The 20,562-nt window shown below is 34.1% G+C and overlaps 1 long non-coding RNA gene across 1 annotated transcript in view; it reads left to right on the top strand.

Annotated features, from left to right (window-relative positions):
• Nucleotides 1–20,562, top strand: part of LOC110443485 — a 73,309-nt gene that overhangs the window by 19,641 nt on the left and 33,106 nt on the right. The window contains exon 2 of the long non-coding RNA XR_002462118.1: nt 4,344–4,442. This is a non-coding gene — a long non-coding RNA (uncharacterized LOC110443485). The remainder of the gene's footprint in view (nt 1–4,343; nt 4,443–20,562) is intronic.

A 20,562-nucleotide genomic window follows, 5' to 3' on the forward strand; every position in this document is an offset into this window, starting at 1 on the left:
ATGGCGTCTGACCATCTACGATGACTAGCTATCTACCATCAGGTCGCTGGTTCAAGGCCTACCTGGGGTATATGCCAGGTACTGAACTAAGCGGTTGCAAATACGCAAAACAAAAATAATTAAATATAATTAAACAAACTATGACAAATTTGTGTGAATGAAACGCTCATTTCATACAAAATGTAAAATATAATCCATATTTGACAAAATATTGAATTACACTCTCAAACATAATAACTACGCATTTATAGACCAAGTGACATTCCACAAAAAGAAAAATGATTGTGTTCCGAAAAATAAAGATCTTCTAAACACTTCATCATGCAAATACATGGTAACAGAACGTTTACCTCAATATCACGTTTTGGGCAAACAATGTTGTCACTTAATTTGATTTGAGATTGAGTTTGTTTTGGTGGCGTTAAAATACTTTCATTTTACCAAATAAAAAATAAGTTTCCTATCAATGAGTGGAGTTAAAAATTTCAAAAATGAAACTAATGAGAGCAAGGTTAATGATAAAACTGCTTCAACGTTTTCCGTTAGGCCGGACGCTACATCCGTTGCATAGCATGATCAAAGGTTATGATATGAAACATTATTCCAGATTTTATACAATTGAAACCAATATGATAATTCATCGGAAATGTTAATGCTCGCGTATTAGGATAGCGGATAAGGATGTCGCCAATGAAGCTATAATTTAATGTAAGTGATTAGTATAAAATCCGCGATATCCATGAAATGGTTGAATCGGTCTGCACAACGCTGAGAACACTACGTCTAGTGTTTTGATATAATCGCTTTCTCTGCTTAATGAATCGATACTATTTAACGAGTGATTAGCTTCGTGCTTTATTATGCAACTTTGTATTTACTCGATTTGTTGTTTGTTCACCAACTATAGGTATAAACAACACAACATAGGCTTTTTGCTACAAAGGCATTAAGCGGTAATCATGCTTACAGTAGAGATGCTTTTTAATAGTTTACGAACTCACAAAATAGTTGCATTCTTATAAATATGTAATGTTGATATTTTCTAATCAATAAGTTGCCTTAAATAAATTCCATCTCACCAGTCGAGCATGGTGTGGATTATCTGTCCAACGACATTTACTTTCTTTAGTGCTCTTTAGTTGAACCTCCTACGTGCTTCCGCCGATTTTAACTAGAGGGATCAATAGTATAGAAACGCATTTAATTATTGCTATAAATTAACATTGTTCTTTATATAAGTTCTGTATTTCGAGACAAATTTGAGTTATTAAACGATATTTTACAGATTTTAGATCAAATATCACGTTTAAAATCAGTATTCCAATCAGAAGATTGTAATATATGTAGTAAATCATCATGCCTAGATCTATTTGTATGAACGCTTACATGAATTAGCTCAGTGTTCATAGGAAATTCTGTATTTTCTTACGCATGATCAGAAATGTAAGCATATATGTGTATTTTATATATTTTATATAAATTGTGGTCAGCTTTAATCCAGGTGTAATGTATATGTGGATTAACATTTCTCGATACAAACTCCATAACGTCGTTCAACTGTTGAAAATAGGCAACCTTAAAACGTTAGTCAAGACTTAGGAATACAAATATTGTAGCGTGTGAATAAATATGTAATCGATATTTTTAAAGCAAGGGCTGAAGAAATATATTGAATTGGAACCCTTGCAAAAAGGACAAGGCTATTACGACTAGGTGTTCCGGAAGGGTAAGCGTCTTCTGTCACACCGACAACACCCGCCATGCAAATCCGTGTCAAATCCAAGCATTGTGGTATCATGAAAGCGCTTACAGACGTTGTTACAACACAACAGCAAACAAAAACACAGACTTCCATAACACACAAGGAAATAGAATATGTTGTCGACCGTAACATTTGATAAACGTCGTTTTATACACAATACGTTTATATACAACACTTTGTATAAAGGTTGTGAGCCTGGCATAAATACAACATGCTATCTTCTACAATAGTTACTATATGTGGTGATTGAAGTACGTGTCTGTGCTATTGAATAGAGCTGTGAATATCTGACGTGGCACATTCTTTTGAAGAACCCATCTTCTATTTGCAGGGCCAGACATATGCACAATAATGTACATCCTGTTTAGTATTGCTGAAAATCGAGTTTCACTTTGTGATTATCTGGAATCAGACTCGACATTAGTATTGGTTTTCTAAAACAATCCTTAGCAGAGCAGCTTTTGATGTCCCCTCCGTTTATAGAAAGCATTTACAAACTCGCTTTTTAAAAACCTTTTTATGTGTTTTTTATGTTCATATCAGTAGCATTTCCTTGAACAATGTTCGTCTAGGACCATTACCCACAAACACCAGTTATAGACAGGATAAGTTTAGTCTTGCGGAACTTTTATTTGACTTCTCTAAGCGATCTTACGTTTCTCCTCCTCCTATTTACTTGGCTACAGTTGATGTCTTTCAATCGAATCGAAACTCACATTTTGTGGTGACGCCGTAGTAATGTACCCCCTTATAATACCGTAGATATTAATCACCAACAGTATAAAATATTCTTCTGAATTTCTACATCAACTCCATCCAATAATGATGTAAGTGGTTTCTACCGCAAACTGCGACATAATAGGGTCCATTAAATAGCATGAGTGATGTGGTAACGGAAAGTGTGTGAAAGTTATCAACACATATCTTTATTGGACTAATCGTGCTCTGTATCTTGAATTAAATATTTGTATCTTCAAATATGCTGTTATAGATCCATTTAAATTAAAGTCATATAAAGGTATTGTTCCGTATTATGACTCGGCGGTAAATAAACTTATTTGTAAGGTGTTTCTTACAATGCTGTAAAGAATAGGTTGTGGTTGCTTGAACCTATTTTCATCTCGTTCCAAACCACATCCGTAGGCATTCATCTAATACAAGTATGGATGTTGTTGAGATAATATCTAGAGTGTTGTGTATTGTACTGAGATAGTATCTTTGAAATGTCTTTGTCTGGTATTTGAACAATTAAAATTCAGCTTAATGTATTGATTCTGTCTTCATAGTTTAAAACTATGGTACTTACCTAAATAATATCATAATATCAGGAATAGTAACATACTTTGTCAATCCTTTTTTTTTTAATTTATGATCATTGATTTCCCTTCTTTGGGTAGAATGTATAAGTTGCTACAGTATAGCCTTTTCTGATAATCGTTTATAAAATGCGACAGTTGGTTTGACATTTAAGAGCCTGTTCTAAGTAAATGATCTATTTGATATCACGTCGATAAAAGTACGTAGTAAATGCAGTGAAGACGAATCATTGATGAACGTAAATCACACAGGTAATTGCAAATATAAAAATTGGTAATAAATAGCGATTGCTAGAAATGGATTACACTGCACCATACAATCGTTTCGTTCTCCTCTGACTCGTCGGTGATACTATGGGTAAAAAGGTTGGGAATCCAAACTTTCTAAAGGACTGTGACACAGAATTATGTATTAATTTTAATTAAAGAGTAAAATTTGTATAATGTAAACCTTTCCACTACTCGAAAGAATAGCTGGCTCTTAATATTACGGCAAGCATAGGGAAAGAGAAAATCCACCTGCAGATTCTACATGGACCATTTTGCACCTCAACAGAACAACTTTTGAACCTTACGTGATTCTAACTCACAGATTTGATGATGACTACAGTAAATATCATTTCAGGGTATTTTACAGTGGTTATCTTATTTCTAAATGTTAGATTTAAGTTTTTTGGTATGATTCATGAAATGTTTGTTGTGTATTTGATCGTCGGTGAAAGATATCCCTTTCTGAATTTGACAAAAGACAAAGCTTTCAACGCGTGATACAGAAAGTACATTTCCTTCCTTTTTGTGGGCTTATGCCATCTTGTTTTTGTTGTTGTAACCGTGCATCATCTAAATTAACAAAACATTTTTGTTCTTGGTCCGTTTTCATTATTTTTTCTAAGACTCAAATCCTCATATAACACGTAATAAAACGCCAGTGAAAAAAGCTTAACAATTAAAACCAAATCAGTAGCATTCATGTAAGGGAAGTAACCATGACAGGATGATGAAGTTATGAATTATTTAAATGTTATAAATTATCATTTTATTTAAGTATATGTAAAATAATTTTGTTGCCAAGGAAACACAGATCTATTTGCATCTCTCGTTATTTATTGTTTCCCCTAATTTGAAATATCAGAATTTTCTAGGGGGTATGCTCTGTCATCACATCTTGCCCTCAAAATAATGAATCAGCTGCCAAAAATCGCCCACGTCACTCGCTGAAAAAAGAACGGAGTGCAGTTGTCTTGATTCCTTTCATTCTGTTTCAGCTGTGTTGATGTCTCTTCCAAGACGGCTGTGTTTTGAGTGAGAAAGATGTTTTCCTCATTTCACGGTGACCAACAACGGTCATACATCTGCTGATCAAGGTAGGTCAATCATTGGTCCTTTGTATACGCCTTGTCCTCAACGATAGCTGAACATCGTCTTTTACTTTGGAAAACTATTTCAAAACTGTTCAAAATATTTACCGAAAATCTATAACTTTTTGTTCCAAGCATAAATCAATAATATTTATAGGTAATTAAACTTTGCATGTTTTTGCATTAGACACTGTGGTGTGTAAAAGAATATACTCTCATATTAATTTCTCTACTTTCTTTTATATTAGTTTCATTTGATGTCTTTAATCCATGAATACATGTATGGGTGACTCCGCAATGAATACCGACAGTTGTAGTTGCGATTGATTGAAAACGGTGTATTTCCAACAATCTGAAATTGTGACTGTTACAAGAAAAAAATGCATTTATGTTCAAAGATGCCTTAAAACTGTGGGTACTATAGATGCATTGCTATTGACTCTTGTTCACTTATTTGGAACATATATATTTCGATGATAATGTGTCATGAAGGTTCATCGTACCATTAACAAAAGCTGTAGCTACGCACTAGAACATCGTTTTTCCTGGTTTATTATAGTTTTCCGAAAAGTAAACTATACCTTGCGTGACTTGCATGTGTCCGTATAATTTTGAATTCCGATTGACATTACATTTGTTCTTTTCAAATAACTTTACATTATCATATCATTGTCAACAAGTGTAACTATACTTTGCAAACTTTTTAAAATGGTGTTTACAGCTATAATAAATCATTTTGTATAAAGGACCTGTACCTTGCGAGACATTGAACGGATGTTTTCGGAGTTGATGGGTTTATGATATTTTGTTTTAATATCGAGAAAAAATCAGGCAAAACATTTGCAATTTCATGGAATGATGACTTATTTCAAACATAACAAATAAATAATAACAATATAATTGTTTATATTTTTTTTTATATAAAGCTGCACAATAAATGGTTATCCTTTACATTTAACCATTTTAAAACATACATGTAAATAAAAGTAAATAAATACTCAAATAACAACAACAATGTCTTGTTTTAGAAGAGTACAATTAAAATTTTGCTAGACTAGGTTTGGAACCCTGGACCTCCAAATACGAAACAGTCCCTCATATCAACTAAGCTTGCAGGACAGCTGTAGTCTCTTATCGAACACAGGCTACAGTTATGTCCATTAATTTATTAAGGGGAGATAACTATATACACGAAAACATGAAGTGTCATTCTCTTAAGTTTTGCCTGCATTAGGGCAGGAATCCTAAAAGAATTTAACTGCTACACTACTGACTCATAAAGCCCTGAGTTACTATCACTGAAGCCCGCTACAACCTGTATACCTTTGTTTTCGTTTGGTTTATATACGATTTTTCGTTTCGCCGTTTTCTATATTTTGATTTCAGTCTCGTTGCCTGATATCGTGGTAGGAAGTTTTCTAATCTTACTTGTATACGAACGTTACACGGACAAAGGTTAATGGTTATGTCTGGATTTTTGGAACTCCATTGCCAGATTTTAGTGGTTGTGGTTAACCACATTAACCATGGTAACCACATCAAAAAGATGTAAACAGATATCATTTATTTATGTTGTTCTGTTCTCCACAGAGATACAAGTTGTGGTTAGCCTTCTTGGCATACATGATTGATTCTCAAGAACTTCATTATCTCCTTGTCGTGTTCAGCATTCTAAGTGTTTAGCGCTCATGTTTACCAACCATACGGTGGTAGTTTCGGAGTTTAAAGTATTATGTAAGCAGAATAAAAATGTACTTGGGATTGCTGTAAGAGCAAAACTACAAGTATGGCTCCACCTTGTATAATGTCTTCTAAATGTCATTTTTATAACCAAGCTTTTTGACCTCAGATATTTCAATAATCACTAAAAATACGAAGAAATGAAACACATTTTTTGATTTGTTTTTGTTATAAGGCCATTTGGTCTATTCAGGACTCATACGCGTACTAAAGGTCAACATAATAAATATCTAAAATATACCGTAACATGCAGAATACAGGGCAAAGTGAAGGGGTACATATAAAAACACAGTATAAGTTAACAAACCTTATGTTGTAAAATGGTAGTTTCTACTCCTGCTTAACTATCGGCAATTTAGGAGCAGGACGACTGGTTCGCCTGTTGTCAGTATAATGTGACCGGATCGGGTCTCCTGCTGAGTGTCTTCGGCAGTATGTTTCAGTGAGGTAGCACTATAAAGTCGGCATCAGTTCCACGCTATCACAAGGCAACAAACACGAAGATATCGCAGCCTCCCAAAACACACACGTTTATTCATGTTTGTTCAGAAGTCAGTGAAATATTAAATAATATTGTATATCAATATAAACATACACTGTCTCCTGCATACACACACGCAAGCACGATTACACTACACACATGGAGGCACGTCCTTAAATGACCTTAGCTGTTAATAGGACATTAAACAAAATGAAACTAAACTAATCATACGTTTATACATTCTAGTACACACATACAGGTTCATCTTCGAAAATACAATTATGTTACAACGTTATTTCCGTTTAGATGATTGAAATGATAAAACATAATTTCGATATCCCTGAATTTTTTAAAGGGGAAAAATGAATACGTTACCATTTCAAAGCGAATTCTGTAGATCAATAGTTATATACAATACCATGATAGGATGATGAAATGGGTTAAACTATTTCTCACAACTATTACTTAAGCTTACCGAAATGCTTTCGGCCTGACTACGCTGAGACTTGATCACTTCTGACATGATTACACTTCAGAACTTGAATACGGTGCGCTATTGTTCACATGACTCGGAGGACATGTGAACATGTGACCGAGCGGTCACCTGTTTCAATAGCGCATCATAATAAGATATATTGAGAAACATATTACGAGCCTTTAATATTAAAAGTTAATACAATATAAGTATTCATAATTCTCACATCAGATTAAATATTGACTTTTTTAAAATATATTCACATGACAGGTGGACTGGCTGTTTCAACGACAATGAAATATTGATACAATATATACAAATATAAATAAGCATTGTACTGCAGCTATGAAACAGGTTATTCCAACGTATGCTATTCATTCTTGTTGGTCCGGATGGATAAGCGCAGATGGTCTAAATGTTGGAGGAGAGTACCCGGATAAAACACACGCGGTTGGTCAGGTGACTCAATACATTTTCACGTCCGTAAAGGGAATTAAACCTAGGGCAAATTTGTTAAAGGCGATGCGCCATCTGCTGCTCCACCTTAAAAAAGATACTTCAAAAGGATAGCATAATATATCAAATATGATGATTATAAGTAGATTGTAAAGTTAACAGCATGGCGATGAATAAAATAGTTTACTATGTAGATTAACATTTCATTATATAGCGAAACATCGTTCTAATACACAACTCTATACGCACCTAATAACATGACTATTTATTATATTTATTACAAAGATATGAAACGATACCTGAATGATAGAAAAAAATGAAATGGTTTTGCAATTTTAAATGACAATTGCAACGTCGGTATGTTAAGGACAAATACCTTCTTTCTTAATATTGGAATTATTGTCTTTCAATGTTTAAATCAATTCTGTTAGAATTTTCGAAATTTGCTTTCATTTCCTAATAATTAATCTCCAGGACATTAACTTGGACTAATGTTTTAACCATATTAGATGGTATACAAGTACGTGATATTGTGTCCTCTTTTAGCCAGTATATCTACATCAATGCAGATTTCAAATTGATATAGCTTATTTTCTGGTATTATTGAATTTGTATGGCAGATGTGCGTATATTTGTATTTATATTGGTATTGTATGCAATGTGTGTGGTTTAGTAGGGCCATATGAAAGATAAATGTATCAATTCAAAACTATATAATATCATTACGTTTTCAATCTAACATTATTGATATTCATATACAGGTTCTCAATCTAGCACAAGAACAAAATTTTACATCCAGCACGAACATTCCTAACCATCTGTGCTGGTTGTCTGTTTGGGGTCCAGACGCTGATTCATAATGTCTATCAACAATATAGCACACATCACACCTTTTAGAATCAAAATTGTAAATGAAGGTTCCTAATACAAGTCACATACTGGGTTGTTTTCACATTGGCACGCTACAAACCTATCTATACCAGTATTATATCGCTTTTCCTCCGGGTTTAATTTGCAACCTGTACGATTTTAACCTGTCCTTTTACTTCTAATTGGCTGATCGTAACTCGTGAGATGCTCTTATGCTTCAAAGACCTAATTCTGAACTAATTAAACACTGTTCGGCTATACTGGAGTTGCAATTTGGAAGTTTTACTCAGGAGTATAAAAAATGTTCATCTAAAGCGAATTTTATGTAAGCACTTATAAGAAACCTCCAACGATTAAACATCTCAGTACTACTGATGTTAACAATGGTAATACTTGAAAAAAATACTAAACGTGTATGTACACTGACAATAAGCACACGTGTATGTAAACTGACAATTACTACACGTGTATGTAAACTGATAATTACTATACGTGTATGTAAACTGACAATTACTACACGTGTATGTAAACTGACAATTACTACACGTCTATGTAAACTGACAATTACTACACGTGTATGTAAACTGACAATTACTATACGTGTATGTAAACTGGCAATTACTACATGTGTGTTTAAACTGACAATTACTACACGTGTATGTAAACTGACAATTACTATACGTGTATGTAAACTGACAATTACTACACGTGTGTTTAAACTGACAATTACTATACGTGTATGTAAACTGACAATTACTACAGGTGTATGTAAACCGACACTTACTATAGTGATGAAAACTAACAATTACTACACGTGTATGTAAACTGAAAATTACTATAATGTATGTAAACTGAAAATTACTATAATGTATGTAAACTGACAATTACGACACGTGTATGTAAACGGACAATTACTAAAGTGTATGTAACCTGACAATTACTGTAGTGTATGAAAACGGACAATTACTACACATGTATGTAAACTGACAATTACTACACGTGTATTTAAACTAACAATTAGTATAGTGTATGTAAACGGACAATTACTACACGTGTATGTAACCTAACAATTACTATCGTGTATGAAAACTGGAAATTACTATACCTGTATGTAACCTGACACTTACTATAGTGAATGAACACTAACACTTACTACACGTGTATGTAACCTAGCAATTACTATAGTGTATGAAAACTGTCAATTACTATACATGTATGTAAACTGACAATTAGCACACGTGTATGTTAACTGACAAGTACTACACGTGTATGTAAACTGATAATTACTATACGTCTGTCATTTTATAAAACATATGTCGTTCTTCACTCGACACAAAGCGTAAATGAAATATATATATAAAAAACGGGTCATGTGATAATGCATAAGCTTGTTACACCAACGTGTATTTGAACTGAATATGTCCGTCTTCATAGTAACTATCTATGCAATCCTGATTGTCAACCACTAAACAGCTTGAAAAGTGATTGTGAACGTTTGTCCCTCCACCACCTTCGCGTGGATGTTGTTTGTGCCGGAATTAATCAGGATACACATTACGTGTAGCTAAAGCCGGGTTTTTGTTTATATAAACTAAACGTCCATTATGTGGAATCCTGGTCAGATCACGATTTTGAGATCTTAGAATGTAGGAACCGGTAATAGACGAAGTAGCCCATATATCAATATGCCAATGTTTGCTACTTGCACTTAAAATCGACGGTTGTTCAGATGCTGAACAGTTCCGAGTTTTTCGATCCGTCCAAAATTTAATGCCTTTGGACCGCAGTGTGATTCCGGCTTTCTCTAAGGTCCTGAAGTCTTTACACCGTGTCTCCGTCAACCTCCCATGGTATCACCTTATACAATTTCACAGCTCCTAGTTGTGTCCCGGCATTCAATTGGCACGGCACACCTGCTTTCTCACACATCTCCATGACGCCGTTGTTTAAATCTGCCAGTTCCTGAACGCAACATGGTGATCTGACATACCCTTTCTCCTTCTTACATGGGTACGGGTAGTTACATCCAAAATGTATAGTCAGACCCATTGATAATTTCAATTTGTAAAGATATCGTTTTCTTCCAAATTTCTCCCAGTCCGTGGTTATCTCGCTACGGCGAGGGGAGTCCATATAAAACATTGCATCAGGACAAACAGTAACTTCACCCTCAAGTCTCATACAAAAATCTTCATATAATCCCATAGGCGTCAAATTGCCATCAAATTGTACCTGCTTCATTCAATGTATCGGTTCTGATCAAAAACGGTCCGTCCACGTGATCACAAAATACACAGTCGTGCATGGACTCGTCGTACCCCTCCTCGTATTTTACCGTGTAGTTTCGGAGCACCCTCTGATGACAACCTAAACTCCAAACAGAGTCAGAGTTTCGGATGGACCCTCCTACTGCGGTAACTTGCAGCCTCTCAATTTCCCGTACGAGTCGCTCGATCCGGGAATCAGAATCAAGTCCCGTCATATTTCTTACAACTAAAGTGTATTTAGTTTTCACTCTAGCTATTAACTTGTTAAAAGCTTCCCCCTCTTTGATACTAGACGCCAAGTGTATTACATGTGTACGGTTCTGCTCCTTGATATAACCACCATATTCCCCGACAACAGCCGATATATATGCCGTAACTCTTTCAGAAGAACTTTGTACTATCAGCATGTGAACCATAATCAAGGCGAACAATTGTGACGATTTCCTCAATACGTTTAAATAAGGAGCAATTTTGAACCCGATATCCATATATATTGTCAACGTAATACTCCAGACACACGCTGTCCGACTTATACTCCTTCCATTTTGGTGACGTTTTCAATGGAGATTCCGAATCTTTTCAGTACTCTATCCATATGTTCGCATGCATATCTCAGTGCTTTGCTTTTTTTGGAGCCTCTTGCTTGTAACCTTGCTTGTTTTAGATACAGGGCTTCATCAATTATTTGCCGTTTAATATCTGACACATCCACGTGATCTATTGGAGTATCCAATGACGCCGATTTTGTGTAGTTTTTAGAGAAAGCATAATGATTGGTCGAGCTTTGAATGTCTGTCCATCTACATTTATATGTAACGAGTATTTGAAGTGCTAACACCATTCCGATTCCGAGATATAGTACAAAATATTTCTTCATTGTTATCACCTGTAAAACGAAATATAAAATTAATAGATAATATCATGACATAATGTAGCAGAGATCACATTGTCTGTATTTCGCCACTGTAGCCGTTTGTCGTTTTGATCAACTATTGATTGACTTGGTTTCACAAGAAGCATCTGTGTCAAAATTGAATGCTCTGAGTAAAACTAACTACATAGTTTAGTGACAATTATATATGTTAGCTAGTTAGTGTATCTAATTAGTGGGAATTGTTCAAATCAACCTTCTTTGAATAAGAAGTAATTAACAGATAGAAACTTAGGAATTTAGAGAAAAATAATCATGTTTTCACATATAGGGTTGATATGATTTGTTCTATCATGTGCAACCCAATTCGTGAAAAGTGAAACAAATCTCTGTATATTTTGGCAAATTAGTGTATCTTATTGGTGGGAATTGTTCATACTAAACCTTCTTTGAATGAAAAGTAATTAACAGATAGTAACTTAGGAATTTCAAACATTTATTCATGTTTTCACACATTGGGTTGATAGGATTTGTCCTATTATGTGCAACCCAATTCGTGAAAAGTGAAAATATAAATCTTAATAGTTTTTGCTTATTCGTGGACTTAATTAGTTTGGATGGTTGACATTAGAGTTAGGATCCCGATCAAGCACACACCTACTATTTCCCATTTTAACACGTACCTTTTGGTTCATTAGATGCAATTAGGCAATGTTAAGACTATGTTTCTATATAAAACTACGCGCTAAATGTATGAAGACCTGGTACCCTTGCATTGAGTGAAACACGAAATTGAAAACCTAGAACCGACTCATCCCCCTGCAGTTAATTGGCGCCAGGAATGATGTCGCTGTCTCTGCCGAATACATATATTTTTCAATTTAAATGATTAAAATCCATTACGTCGTCAGCAACAAGACTTGTCAACACTATCACTGTAGGACAGGACTGTGTTGGATTAGACAGAAGTATCTTCAGTTGTGTAGCAGAAAAGTACATGAATAAAGCAGCAGTTTTAGGTTCATAATACAATTAAATGAAATAAAAACATTGGAATGTAGACAAAGTGTGTGTCTGAGAATTTGAATGTTTTTTTTCTGTTTAAGGAAGATTTGATACATTTGTTGTCGAAATGAAATTTTGTGTCTATGATATTTAAATATCGCTTCACCGTGGGAAGATGTTGGCATTTATTACACTATGCTGGTCTAATATTTCTAACAAGCGTGTCATTTTCTTGTGGAAATAGCATCGAGTTCCATTATTGTGATGGAATATACATGTAATATATATTAGTCTCCGAAGGACAAAAGAACAATCCCCCAATGCTTTACTACTCTAGTAATTACCGTCATATTTCTTTTCTGAACATTTTTAATAGTACTACGTGAATTCCTCTTTAAAAATTCTGAAACATTATGTGCAAATATATTTCAAAGCTGTTTTGTTATTAGAGTCGTTTCAAAGTATCGTTATCCACTGAGTTGATAATCACATCCTGTTTTCAAATTAACTATTTAGCCAGGGTTTTCTACCGTGAATCTTTCAATATACTCTATTCAATATAATGTTACATATGTCAGTCTCCGAAGGACAGAAGCCTTATCTCCAACACTTTACTACACGATTTAGTACCGCTTGAATAAATAATAGTACTACGTGAATTCTTCTGTTAAAATCATAAGCGTTTCGTTCGAGTTGCAAAGTGTCGGTATCCACTGAGTTGATAATCAAGTCCTGTTTCCAAATAGACTACCTAACCAGGGTTTTCTACCGGGGATATTTCAATATACGACGTTTCGCAATCTTCATCAACAGCTCTTTTCCAAACTATGGGAGCTCAGCATTGTGTTAGTCATGACAATATAATTGATATTGTCCTCAATCACGGTCGACTGGTACATTACTGAATTTGACAGCATACAAAATGATGGCTTCTGCATTTGATAATGGCTACGCTTACAGTTTTGTTAAGTCGGTTTTGTTATATTGTTTTTGGTGATGTTTCCCTGATATTTTAGTATCTCTGGGTTCCGTATAGGGATCGGGATTTGTTTCTCTATTTTCGTTATGGCTATAAACTATGATATTTTGCTGCTTTTATATGTTTTTCTCTATTTTACAATAAAATACTTGATTCGTGTTAAGTTCTGAAGATCGCTTATGTCAAGAAGAAAACGAAGAGATATGCAGAAGAGTTATACGATTCACTCAGATAAAGTCAATAGCCATATACATGTATCTAAATATATGATTCAGCTTATGACCACGCGGTGTGATATTATTTTACGTTTTCCTCATTAGCCTTACGCTCACTGTTATTATGATGTTATCTTCATTCCAAGTTTTACATCACTGAGCGTCAGTCGTGTCATTCTGTGCTGATGAAACAATGTCTTATCGATTTAGCGTAATCACACGACTCCCATAACATAGTACACTTACACACACGTGCTGATGATATTCTGGAGCTTATCGGAAAACGAGTTATACATGCATAGCACGCACACTCTATGTACAGGAAATTGTGTGACATGTATCGCCTATTTTCGTGCATATATACCATTCTACCTACAGATAATATTTACGAAGATAGATACTCATTGCGTTTGTGCCATTGAAATCATGAATTTGCAATCATTTACATAGCACACTACAACTTTCACGTATAATGCAAAACTGCTTATCACTGCGAAACCATAAATCCCTAACATGGACTTATGCATACAGCATAACAATGGAATAACATAGACACGAATGTTACTGTTCATTTTTTTATTTTCAATTGATAAGATTTTATGGTTCTCATTCATGGATTCATTTTTTAAAAAACGTAATAGTTTCAAATTTACTTACTGATACATTTAGCGTCTGGTTATAGATTATGTTTTTCTTCCTACAAGACTCTTGTGTTAATAATTGTTGCGCTTGCTATTGAACACTGATAAAAGTTTATTATGAACTCACTATTAGAAATTAATTTATGTTTGCACTAAACCTATTTTTAGAAATTGGTGTATGTTTGCACTAAATGTACTATTAGATACTAAAAACGATTTATTTTCTATTATATTTTCACTTGTGATATATCAGAATTAATCAATTTTATAAGAACTGCAGTGACAGTTTCCAGAATGCAATATCTTCCCGTGTGATGTAACGATTTAAGTATTGACCAATCAGAATGGTTCCCTTTGTTCATTGCTTTCAAAGCCGCAAATTGTGCAGGTGCAGATGCAGATAAAACGATATAGGAATAAGTGGTTGTTTTGATAAATCTTTGCTTCATACACAATAGTCTTTAGATAGAAAATGGAAAACTTTGAGCGAAAATATCAGAAAACGGAAGGAACATCTTAAGCAGTTAAATCAAAATCCTGCTTCGCCCTGAAGTCATGCCTGACGCCATTTGATGCAAAGATATTCATGTTTGTACTTTTAAATTTACATAAATTGAAACTGTCGCTATGTATTATACTAAGTTAGAAGAACATGATAATCTTTAAACTTGTGCTTCGCATTCATGAAGGAAAAATGGATGTATGCGCGCGGAAGGTCTTTAAGATGTTGTCAGTGATGTTCTTGGCGCGGTTATATTGCCGAGTACAGGCTGTTTACCCTAGCTAAAAAGTGCATTATTTTCCCAAAATGACCAAAAACTGAGGAAGATATTTGCAATTCCCGAAATCCCAATCCATAAAAGGAACAGGCTGTTGTGAACGTGCAAATAGGCAAAGTATGAAAAATATTAATTCATGTGACCATCTCGTATTTTATTGATAAGTTTAGGAATCCAATTCTTGATTTTGTCTGTATCAATCTGTTCTGAAATGAACAGCATTAATGTATACATTGATTATCTAAAATTTTAATTACTGGATAATTATGATTAATGGTCTGTAAAAATGGATGGATGATGATGATGATGATGATGATGATGATGATGATGCTGATGATTGTGATGATGATGATGATGATGATGATGATGATTTTGATGATGTTGAAATTACACTGTAAATGACGTTGGTATAGTTAGAAAAAAATGCCAATTTATTAACGAAGCGAGATTAGGAATAATTTTAAATGTATTCTGAGGATTATTGCGTATCATTGTTCTGAAAGATAGTAGTTTCATATATCGGTCAAACGTATCACCAATGGCAATAAAGAGATGAAATTATTACAAACGAACATGGTTGTGGAGTCTACGTTTTTCAGTCTATAAGTCGGTTTGTAAACAATAGGCATAACTATTACATGATAAAAGAATTATGGACATTGTTGTTACCTGACTAATCTAGAGGTCAAAAATACAAATGGTCAAGCTAACAGACAACTTATTGACAGAGGTGTTCCAATATGTAGTGCCTAACATGCATCCTTCAGTTTGGTAAAATACACAATAAGTGAATTTAATCAGGATCCATGAATAATAAGCCTTCCGTTGCATCTGGTTTCGTCTTCAATGACTGCAGTGGTTCCCTGTGCTATTGGTTCTATGCGTTTTAGAACTTCACGCGCATGTATGATCCATTTAATAATTCAAAGGATTTATCATAAGTCAAAATATGCAAACATTAAAGGCTTTAATTAATAAAACAACCAAAGATATATCAGAATTAAAAACCTTCATGAAATTGATTTAGAACCGACATATAATTTGTTTATGCAGTTTCCAACAGTGCTTATTCTACGTAAATTGTCTGGAGTGAGACATTTTAATGGTTTCATAGCATCACGTTGATGGAAAGATGGTATTACAGTGGTTTACTGCGCATTGGAGAAAAATATTACGCCAATGATGTTTACTCATTAGCGTTCAAGAAACGTGTTTGCAATGACATCACAATCGGGTTGACATTTCGAAGTGTTTCTGCATTCCCTCGTTTGTTTGTTTTTTAATGTTTTAGTTAATATGAAAATCTGAATTAATTTCAATCATTTCCAAACACGAGAGCAGTTTTAATAATATCGCGCAAAATACGTCAGTTTTCAATAAATCTTCATATTTTACTTCTGTCGCCGCATCCATGATCGCTGTCATGGGAACGACGAAGACGGTATAGATACTAAATAAGGACATAATAGACTTAAGGAACACTAGATTAATTTATCATACTTGTATTATGATGCCTGCTGACTTTCAAACATTGAAGAGTTCCAAAATTTACAAACCATCATTCACAGTTGTTCCATAAACCGCACAGGGCAGGTCATTGTTAATGATCATTACGTATAACACATATGACTGTGACCGTTATAACCAGGTCTAATGAACGTAGGCGTGCAGTCCTTCCAAAATGATCAAATGTTGTAAAAACGTTGCATATAATGATGGTAAAACCATAGATAACCATTTAGAAAAAAAATGTTCGGCACCTCACTTCAGTATTAAAGTGTGATTTTTCTTGAAAAATGTCGATAGTTGGGTGCAGTGGGAAAGATTTACCGATGAAGTGTTAATGTCGTCTCTCGTGCCGGTCACGTGAGATACTAGATTATAAGGCACTGGTGTTAATAGCCGGTAAGTGCATATTGACATCGGATATAGCAATACAGTCATGAGAACAAATGTATGATCAGCAGTAATAAAGAAAGAAATTGTCTATTCAGAATTGTGTTGTGTTAATTGTTCCAGTAAATTTCATGCTAATGGAGGAATATTTAAAAACTAACAGCAGCTTATGACAAATAAGTTCCCATTGAGTTAAAAGATACTTAGCGTAAATGTAAATATACTAAATTATATGGATTTGTCCAAGTTGTATTATATGTTTTCGTTTGAAATACTAGTACGTATTTCATTACGAAATAAAATGTATAAAACAGCATTGAAAACGGAAAATACCATGTTTTGGTCCAAAGTCCATCATATGACTAACATTGGTATGGCATTCCCTATGAATTACCGTGACTGTCACGAAAACGATTAGAGACCACCCAAAGATAGACTCAATGGGTAGTCTATTAACAGATATGTTTCCTTAATAGAGTATTACGATGTAGCAAACTGCTTTATGGTGATTAGATCATGAACGATCAGTAAAATAAGAAATTGCTAAACATTGGTGGTCACAATGGCACCCAACTATCGACATGTACGATCAGTAAAATAAGAAATTGCTAAACATTGGTGGTCTCCGGAGCTGATTGCTCAGCATATGCTTATTTACTTGCATACATCATCTATCTAAAAGATCTTAACTTTGAAATTATTTAACAATTTCGTTTATTAGATGTAATGTTTAATGGTTAATTGATGACAAATTTGCGCTTTTCCTAGACATTGATAGTCTGAGATATTTCGTGTACACCGAAATTTGTCTTGAAACCTATCCAATAATGTTGCCGATATTTGTTCAAATTCCAACAAAGCCAGGTTCATTATTTGTCGGAAGTTGAGGCTTGTCACTGTCGATGCATAATTCGATTTACCAGACGGCTTTGTGATAATATGACTTTTTACAAGTCTGAGAGAGTCTTTAAAATATCAGAAATAACAAAGAGAAACGCTTCATGTTACAATATATATTGTCTGGACATCAAATAAAAAAACATTCATAGGCAAACTATAGGGCGAACAGATTGAAGAGCATTAGGGCCATGTAGAAATTATTGTTTTCGTTTTTTCGTGTAAATAACTCGAAATTTTAAGAAAATAACCCGAAATATCGAAGATAAAAAAATCGAAATTTCAAATTACTAACTGGAAATTTCAAGATAATAACTCAAATTTCAAGATTATAACTCGTTATTTTTACTCAATAACTCGAAATTTCGGCTTATTAACTCGAAATTTCGACTTAATAACTAGAAATTTCAAGATAAATATTTCATATAGTGGGGCGACTTGGCGTTGAGGAATGTGATCCAGGGTCGAAGCAACGGTTAGGCTAAGGGGGAAGGAGAGGAGCGATACCTCCCGAAGCTGTAGGAATACAAATAAATGAGTATTCAATTTTGTATTTTTTTCTTTATTATGAGCATGCATGGTCAATACAGATACATTGGTTTCGCCTAAAGCGCAGAGCCCCTCGAGAACGGTGAAGTGATCTTTGATTGAAATCTAGAGGCGCTTTGGTGCAATCTTGGACATTTTAAAATTTATTAAAGCTTAATAACTTAACAAAGTTTGATGTTCTATTTGAATTTTATTTAATTCAGATTCTGCCCAATCCGATTCTTTGTGTAAACCGACCGAATAATTTGGTCTTTAATTATTTTGTATTATTGATTAAACTCCGGACTAATTAACCGACTTTGTTTCCCGGTCTAATACTCTCTATACATGTACAGTATTTAACACACTTTCTGTTAATCAACATCACGTTCTGATCAAGTTCTGTTCATTTTCAACTTTCACTAACAAAAATTATATCAGAAAAAGATCATATTCACAAGAGATATTTGTTTATTATTTCAATTTCGCCATCAATATGAGCAGAAAAATGTTTACAAAAATGATATATTTTGATATCCGTGAGTTGAAAGTGACTGGTCAACACTTAACTTTCCTGTCTGGTAATAAGGATTGAACTAGAATAGAACGTTTTGATGCCGGTTCACAAATAGTATATATATTAATGTTAAGAAAGTATTAGACCAGGGAACAGAATGAGTTCCAAGTTTAATCAATAAAGTTATATAATTAAAGACCAAATACGTTTGCCGGTTTACACAAAGATCCAGATTGAACAGATTCTGGTTTTAACAGTTTTTGTTATCTCGAAATATCGAGTTATTTTTTCGAATATGAAAATACTACGGAAATTATTCAATTCCAGTTTTCATATGTCAATGGTACCATCTACTTAGACAAACTCTTACAAATCTATAGTAAAAAGAATAAAGATATTTACATAGATATTTGGAACAAATACATATTTCCAAATGCATAGTTGCAGATACTACACCCCTACACATTGATACGACTGTAGAGATTGAATCTGGTGTTACAGATTATTAGTGTATTGCTCTGGCGAGTGAGCTAAAGGGAAATCCCCCAGCCGAGTCACTTACAAGCTAGCTGATCGTTCACCACGGTAAGATGTGGAGCGGACCAAAGTTTCACGGCATGCATCACAATATATTGTAACCTGTCTGGGGGCAAGTGGTTTGAAGTGCTTACACTATGAACTTTATTATAAAGGAAAACGGGGTGCATTTTAAAGTGTCCATAGTTTGGAGTTATGTAACTGTTCCAGGTTTTATAATTGGGATCTGATAATGCAACAACTTAATCATTTTAAGGAATATACTGTTTAATTATCAAGATTCCAGAAATATAAGCTTCACATTTTGAACAGACCTTTCGTTTTGTGTCTGAATTCGATGTGATAGAAAAAACATCAGCGATGAGTTCAATTTTAAAGAATTGTTCTCTCATTAGAATAAGAATATAATAAACTTCAGTCTTTTTGTGTTTTATCATGTTTATTATGAACCAAATATATGGTCTACGTTATTCCATGTGACCAAATTAAAAAAATCAACGTTAAAAATCCGTCAGTTATACTTATAAAAAAGACCAAGCTCATCATGCAAACATTTTGATATTCTACATGCAGCCAATAGTAAACAGGTGTTGAGACACAAGCAAAATGTTTCAGGTATCTGAATACTTTGTATGACTACATACACTTTTGCAATATTTCGTATTTAAAACATTCGCGATGAATAAGAAGTATGTGGCTCATGTTTCAACCATTCACTTGAATTAAGCAATAACCCGGAATATACTTAACATATGTGGTACATCTTCTGTGGGGTGACATGATAGAAAATGATATTATTCAAATGAGAGACTCGACATTAAAGATAGCATATAACTGAACTTAAAAGGTACCAAAATACAAATACATGGATGTGTTCAACGTACTAAAATGTATGTCAGGTGGCCAGGCGGCACAGTGGATACCGCGCTCGCCTTTCCCCAAGACGGCCTTGGACAATCGAACTAGAAAATT

The sequence above is a fragment of the Mizuhopecten yessoensis genome, unplaced genomic scaffold, assembly GCF_002113885.1.
Source record: "Mizuhopecten yessoensis strain PY_sf001 unplaced genomic scaffold, ASM211388v2 scaffold716347, whole genome shotgun sequence".
Lineage (NCBI taxonomy): Eukaryota > Metazoa > Mollusca > Bivalvia > Pectinida > Pectinidae > Mizuhopecten > Mizuhopecten yessoensis.